Here is a 7602-nt window from a genome sequence, read left to right on the forward strand (position 1 = left end):
TAAATTAGAGTCACCACGGAAAACATAACAATATTTAATACGACGTTTCGGCTGGGAACCACCTCAAGGCTGGTTCCCAGCCGAAACGTCGTATTAAATATTGTTATGTTTTTCGTGGTGACTCTAATTTAATATACTATTCAGCTGCCAAGCCCTGCACTGTTTTATATATATATATATATATATATATATATATATATATATATATATATAGGGTTTAGAAATGAGGGGCTCGTTAGGAAATACAGAAAGAAATGCCGGCAGTCTACAACGCCAAAGAAGGCATAGGGGAATGGTTGGACTATTTGTTACCATTAGTGACGTTACATTATTATTATTATTATTATTATTATTAATATTTTATTAATTACGTGATAAAGAAAGAAAGAAAAACACGCGCCCAGAGTGGGGACCGAACCCACGCCTTTCGATTAGATCTCGAATGCCTTACCAACTCGGCTATCTGGGCGACTGTGTTCTCCTTCGCTTTCTGGGTTATTTATATTTACTACAACTGTATCTGACGCTTGAGGGTGGTAGCCTCAAGCGTGTATCTGACGCTTGAGGGTGGTAGCCTCAAGCGTCAGATACAGTTGTAGTAAATATAAATAACCCAGAAAGCGAAGGAGAACACAGTCGCCCAGATAGCCGAGTTGGTAAGGCATTCGAGATCTAATCGAAAGGCGTGGGTTCGGTCCCCACTCTGGGCGCGTGTTTTTCTTTCTTTCTTTATCACGTAATTTTACTACAACTGTATCTGACGCTTGAGGCTACCACCCTCAAGCGTCAGATACAGTTGTAGTAAATATAAATAACCCAGAAAGCGAAGGAGAACACAGTCGCCCAGATAGCCGAGTTGGTAAGGCATTCGAGATCTAATCGAAAGGCGTGGGTTCGGTCCCCACTCTGGGCGCGTGTTTTTCTTTCTTTCTTTATCACGTAATTAATAAAATAATAATAATAATAATAATAATAATAATAATAATAATAATAATAATAATAATGTAACGTCACTAACGGTAACAAATAGTCCAACCATTCCCCTATGCCTTCTTTGGCGTTGTAGACTGCCGGCATTTCTTTCTGTATATATATATATATATGTATGTATTGTGTACGCTTATTGGTGCCTTGACTCATGAAGAAGACTCATGGCATGAATTAATTGCTATTCGCTAGTGTTCCAATCTCTCACCTGTACATACACATTATATTCAATATTTGTGGGTTATCGTCTTCGTCTGGGGTCGTTCTGCCGAGTCACCGACTTCCCTGCGAGCTGAGTAAAGAGACGTGCCTTGGAATTACCGTTCCCTTGTTCCAGTCTGCTTTCCTCTTACAAGTGGTGGAGGTTCCGTTCGACCGCCACCTCTACCTGAACTGGCCGCACCCCTGGAGCTTCGTTCAGGACGCCTTGTGCTACCCCCAACCCGCCAGATGGAGCGAGAAGAAGCGCAGAATGCCACCGCTTCTGCCCCGGCATGGATGGTGACCTGCCGCCCGCGCGAACCTCCTTTCTTCGCTGGCCTCCATAGTGACGACGTCGAGGAGTGGCTTGAGTAGTAGAACCGCGTCAGCCAATTTAATGGGTGGAACGACACTTTTAAGCTACGGACCGTCAGGTTCTACTTGAGTAAGGTTGCCGAGACGTGGTTCCAAAATAACCAACGTGGCTGACTGGGCCGACTTCACTGAGCGGCTGCGTCGGATTTTCGGCACGGCATCTGCTCGCTCCGATGGAGAAAAGCGTGCACTTGAAGCCCGCGGGCAGCGCTCTGGCGAGACGTACGTATCGTACATTGAGGACGTCCTTGCCCTTTGCCGTCGTGTCAGCCCAGACATGTCGGATGCTGACAAGGTTCGTCATAACATCAAGGGCATCACAGAGTCCGCATTCAGTGCACTTGCGCTGCAAAACCCATCCACCGTGAATGACATACGGACCACATGCCAGCGTCTTGATGAGCTTTAAGCAATGCGCCTCCAGCCAGCTGATGGACAAGCTCGTCTTTCTGCAGAACCAGACTTGCGTGTTTTAATACGCAGCATAATCCCTGAAGAACTCCAGCTAGAAGCTTCGCCCTGTACTCATGGAGACCGCTGCTCCCAGCCTGCGACTAACTTACGCGAGATTATCAAGGAGAAATTGGCGTCGATAACGGGAAATCCACGCAATGGTACCCCAGTTGTTTTCGACGTGCCATCTTACGCGGAAGCAGCTTCCCGTACACCGGTCTCGAAAATGGAAATTTATGTGCCTCCGTCCGTGCTCGGTAGAGTCGCAGCCGTCTCCTCGCCGCCTCCGGCTCAGACTGGCCACACGAACTGGCAGCCGCGTCTGGATCTTCGGCCTAATGACCGCCCAGTGCGCTTCTACTGTGGTATTCGAGGCCATATCTCACGCTTCTGTCGACGGCGCCAGCGAGATGAGCAGCGAGGCTACGCTCCGTACGAACGCCACGTTCGCTACAACTACGGTCCTAGGGAACGTGCGTATCCACCTTGACAGCGCTCTCCGTCCCCTCAGGATTCGGGCGACCCTTCCCGTGGTTACCGTGATCAGACGAGACACCGTACGCCCACGCCTCCGCGCCGTTTTGTGTCACCTCTCCACCCGTTCTGCGCGACCCGGGCGGCCAATCGGAAAACTAGATGCTGCAGGTTATGGAGGGGAAACTGCATCTATCGAACTAATCCCAACTCCTTCAGAGCGCCCATCAGATATTTTGGCAGTAATAGTGGAAGGTATGTCTGTGCAAGCTTTGAAGGACACTGGGGCCAGTCTTTCTGTGATGAATTTGGATTTGTGTTCACGCTTACCAAAAGTGCGATCCGAGGATACTCTGGCCCGGCACTATACAACGCCAATGGACATGTTATAAAGCCTGTTGGAACATGTACAGCACGCGTTTTCATCGGGGACGATCGACACCATATTGAATTTGCGGTTCTGCCAGAGTGTGCGCACAAACTAATTTTTGGTTGGGATTTACTTTCGTCAGCTTCCGCCATTATCTCCTGTTATCAACCAGCTATTCACATTACGAACACCGAACCTTCTTCTGCTCCAAGTCTCCGACATCAGTTCTTCACTTTGCATGCCGAACACGTTCTGGCATCCGGTAGTGAAGAGGTCCAGATGATTTTCTCAAGCAGCATTTCTGACGGTGATGTGGTGGCCTCGCTGTCAACCCGGTTGCTTCCTCGAGGAATTGCCATGTCGGCGTGCCTTCTCCGCTTTTCACGGGGACTTGCAGCTCTGGCCGTCATGAACACCACGGGTGAGCCCATTCTATTACCGAAAGGCATGACCATCGCTTCAGTGTTCGATGTCGCACCAGCGTCTGTCGTCTCTAGCTCCCAAACGTCTTCAGGCATGTGCGGTCTCACTACTTTGGATGGTTTGTCAGCTCTTACCTCACCATTATCCCAGACCTGACAACCACACAGACGAAAAAGTTGCTTCAGGTATTGAAGAAGCACATTTCATCTTTTGATGTGAATTCCTCCACGCTAAAACGAACGTCTGTGGCCGCACACCGGATTGAAATAGATGGCTCGGTGGTTACACGCCGTCGCCCCTACCGTGTGTCTTCGCATGAGCGGAAGATTATAGAAGACCACGTCACTGACATGCTCAAGCGTGATGTTATACGTCCATCAGTGAGCCCGTGGTCATCGCCAGTCGTGTTAGTAGAGAAAAAGGACGGCTCAGTTCGCTTTTGTGTTGATTACCGTGCCCTCAATAAGATGACTCGGAAAGACGTATATCCGATGCCACGCATCGATGACACTCTCAACCGCTTTCAAGGAGCGGAGTTCTTCTCCAGCTTTGATTTACGCTCCGGTTATTGGCAAATCCCGATGCACGAAGATGACAAAAAAAGACGGCCTTCGCCACTCCAGGTGGGCTTTACGAGTTTAATGTTATGCTTTTCGGGCTGTGTAATGCGCCCGCGACCTTTGAAAGCATGATTGATATCGTGCTCCGCGGCCTCAAATGGAAAACTTGCCTCTGCTACCTGGACGACATTTTTGTTTTTTCAACCGCGTTTCAGCAACATCTCCGACGTCTCGACGAGGTACTGGCGTGTCTCTCAAATGCCAGAGTCCAGATTAATACAAAAAGTGCACATTCGCCAGCAAATCGATAAAGGTGTTAGGGCACATCGTGAGCAAAACAGGAATACAGCCAGAGTCTGCGAAGATTTCTGCAGTTCTAAATTTTCCGCGCCCGCTAACGCAGAAAGCCCTTCTCAGCTTCCTCGGACTAGCATCGTACTTCCGCCGCTTCATACGAAATTTTGCAACAGTTGCTTCTCCTCTCAATACCCCCTTGCGTTCTGGCAGAGCTTTTGCTTGGAGTAAAGATTGCGAACGGGCTTTTCAAGCTCTGAAAAACGCTCTCACGTCGAGCCCTGTGCTTTGCCACTTTGATGCTGATGCACCGACGGTTCTACACATGGACGCCAGCGGTCAAGGCATCGGTGCAGTCTTGTTGCAACTCGATTCGTGCAAGAGGGAGCCAGTGGTCGCATATGCTAGCCGCACGCTGACGTCGGCAGAATAAAACTATATTATCACGGAACAGGAATGCCTTGCTGTTGTGTGGGCCATCCAGAAGTTCCGCCCTTACTTGTACTGTCGACCTTTCAATGTCGTCACTGGCCATCACGCATTAAGTTGGTTGTCGACGTTAAAGAACCTCTCGGGCCGCCTCGGCCATTCGGTTCTCCGTCTTCAGCAGTATCATTTTACCAACACGTACAAGTCCGGCAAGAAGCATTTAGATGCAGATGCCCTCTCAAGCTGTCCCTTATCGCAATCGGCCGTCTGCTCCTCGCCGGCGAGCAGGCCTGATTTACTCATGGCACCCATGGCTTACTCCACGGTTGATGACACCAGTCTCCCGGCCATAGAGCGCGACGATACTTTTTGTCGCAGAATAATCGACCGGATAGACGGCTCCACCCCAGCCCCCAGCAGCCGCTTACGTCGGCAACTCCAGAAGTGTCGGCTTGAAAACGGGGTTCTGCACCGTTACAGCCACCACCCTACAGGCAACAGCTGGGTCCCTGTCCTACCTCGAGAGCTACCAGCAGCTGTGTTAGAGGCATTTCACGATGATCCGACTGCATGACATCTCGGGTTTGACAAAACCTACGACCGGATTTGTTGTCGCTTCTCTTGGCCTGGGATGTCGACTAGCGTGGCAAAGTACATTTCTTCATGCCCCAAATGCCCACCGAAAACGCACTACGTCTCCGCCAGCCAGCTTGCTACAACCGGCACGTTGACCTTCGGCGCCCTTCGAAGCTTTGGGCATTGACCTGTATGGCCCGCTTCCCAGCACCCCAAACGGCTATCGGTGGATAGTGACTGCTGTCGACCCTCTAACCAGGTACGCCGAGATGGCCCCTCTACGACTAGACGGCCCCTCTACGCCGAGACGGCCCCTCTAGCAAACCTTTGGCGTCTTTACCTTGGGAGGAGCGTGACGCAAGAGGAACAACATGAGAGGTGAGCGGGAATGCGAAGGGAGGCATTTACTTCGCAAAAGTCAATAAAGACTATCGTCTTTTGACGACATTTGCAACGAAAGAAGCAGATACGCGGCCAATTTTTTTCGCGCCACCTCCCTTCCTCCGTGGTGCGAATTGACTTGGCGCTGTGGTTTTCTTTTACTTTTTTTTCCCCTCTGGTCGTGTGAATGCCCCGCCGCACCCCGCCAAGACTGCCATGTTCGCTACCCAGTATCGCTAGCAGTGGTGGTCACCCCCAACTTTGTTCGCCTTAACCGAAGAGTACGGGTAAGGTAGTACGTCTTAAGCGGACAAAAGCGGATGTATTTGCAGTGGGTGTCTGCGAAACCCAATATATATACATGGAAGCCTTTCTGCGATTCTCCAGCTCTGTCATCACCTTAGCCGAGTCGCAGGATGGCTCCTTTTGGACGGGGTACGAATGCAGCGAGAATAATGGGCCCATACTCAAGTACGATGAGACCATCAGGGTATGTGGTTTGAATAGGCATCAGCCTTGTGGATAAGTAGTTCAATCTAGCCGGGAGGGTATGCACTCGCGCCGGGGTCAGTGGAATAAGAAGCACCGCAGAAGGCGCTTGTGCGCATTAGACCGGCCATCGCCTTCACGCTCAGATCTACGCTCGTCTCACTTCTCGCCTCTAAATGAATCCCCTGAACCATTTACGTGAGCCTCGAGTATCTCCCTTACAAGATATATATAAGGGCGGAGAAAGGTACCTGCAAGTTAATGCCTATTACTGGGTTCGCTGGGAACATGGGAAAGATCCCAATATCCGTGTTACACGGGTAGTTTCGACTGCCGTCACACCAACGGCTGTTCGGATGCTCCACTGGCTCTCACCTACTCAACAGTTGAACGTAGTGACCCGGCATGTACGTCGTCTGGTTCCGTTGAACCATTGGGTAACGTGATTAGCTAATGCGGATCCTGTGTCCGCGAGGCTAAGTCTGGTGTACGCCCTTGGTGCGGGCCGCAGGAGGCCAGGTGCACGAGGCGTGGTCTTCGCAGTGCAGGGCAACTTTACACCAAATGCTCTGCTGTAGCGTGTTCAGCAGGAGCGGATTTGAGGGGGAAGGTCGACTGAAATGGGTCATTATACCGAGGTGGCTAGGTCCTCGCAATAGCAGGCCTGAGGGTCACCCCCAAGCGAAGACGTCGGAGCAAGACCTCATCCAAGCGGATAACCCGCCAGGTGAATCTGAACCGCGGGAAGTATCAGTACAAGCGCGGCATGGCGAAAAGGTTTTTTTCTAGCGTCGGGGCAAAAAACCGCTAAGGAAGGTGTAGGGGAACGTGATATCGCACACGCTCCGGATGCGTACCCGTATCCGCAGCCTCAATTCCAGGGTGGCTGTTACGTTGAAACCGTCACACGCGAACACGTCAGTCGTACTAAGTCGTAGATACTAAGTCGTAGATTGCGGCACTAAGTCGTAGATTCCTTAACTTCTCCGAATAATTTGGGGAACATCCGCTTCAAGGCCTGCATTTGTTCAGGCGTGAATTTACAAGCTTGGTCCGTTTTCGTGAATTTTGTAGTCATGTCTCCACCAATGTTTTCAGGGCTCCTTGAGTTTGGCCTACGCATTGCGTGGGTAAGATGTATAAGATGCATACTTTTGATATTGTGAGAATCATTTGTATTCACACTTCTACAATTCGTACTTTACGGTATTTTACATTTCGTTCATCTAATTGTCTTCATTTACCCTACCAGTACAGCTAAATGTGCTGGTTCAGCAAATTATGCCTTGATGTTAAAATGCAGGGTGTTAAACGGTTTGGGCTTCGGCTGGGACTTAATCGGCAAGGAATTATGAACATAAAATATAGCGGCGAAATTACTTTGAACTGCCAAATATGCCTTTTTGTGCTAATTCCGGTGTGACACGGTTGAGGCGGGGTTTGTACTCCGCAAAGAATGCCACGTATTAAAATAGGCGTTTTTAAAGTGAGGCTCTGTATGGAGCAAGTTTCTGCGCATTCTTTTCTCTACGTCAACAGTTTTTACGTTAACAGAAATGCTTTGCTGGAAAGCCAACGCTTTCGGGAATG

The 7602-nt window shown here is 49.9% G+C and overlaps 3 non-coding genes across 3 annotated transcripts; 2 read left to right on the forward strand and 1 right to left on the reverse strand.

The window, feature by feature from the left end:
* Positions 1-397: 397 nt before the first annotated feature.
* Positions 398-469, reverse strand: Trnar-ucu (transfer RNA arginine (anticodon UCU)). The gene has a single exon. It is a non-coding gene; the product is annotated as a tRNA-Arg (tRNA).
* Positions 470-638: 169 nt separating this feature from the next.
* Trnar-ucu (transfer RNA arginine (anticodon UCU)) lies at positions 639-710 on the forward strand. Its single transcript has one exon. It is a non-coding gene; the product is annotated as a tRNA-Arg (tRNA).
* Positions 711-841: 131 nt separating this feature from the next.
* Trnar-ucu (transfer RNA arginine (anticodon UCU)) lies at positions 842-913 on the forward strand. The gene has a single exon. It is a non-coding gene; the product is annotated as a tRNA-Arg (tRNA).
* The last annotated feature ends 6689 nt before the right edge of the window (positions 914-7602 follow it).

The sequence above is a fragment of the Haemaphysalis longicornis genome, unplaced genomic scaffold (genome assembly GCF_048455015.1).
Source record: "Haemaphysalis longicornis isolate Haplotype H1 unplaced genomic scaffold, Haemaphysalis longicornis Haplotype H1 scaffold_7, whole genome shotgun sequence".
NCBI lineage: Eukaryota > Metazoa > Arthropoda > Arachnida > Ixodida > Ixodidae > Haemaphysalis > Haemaphysalis longicornis.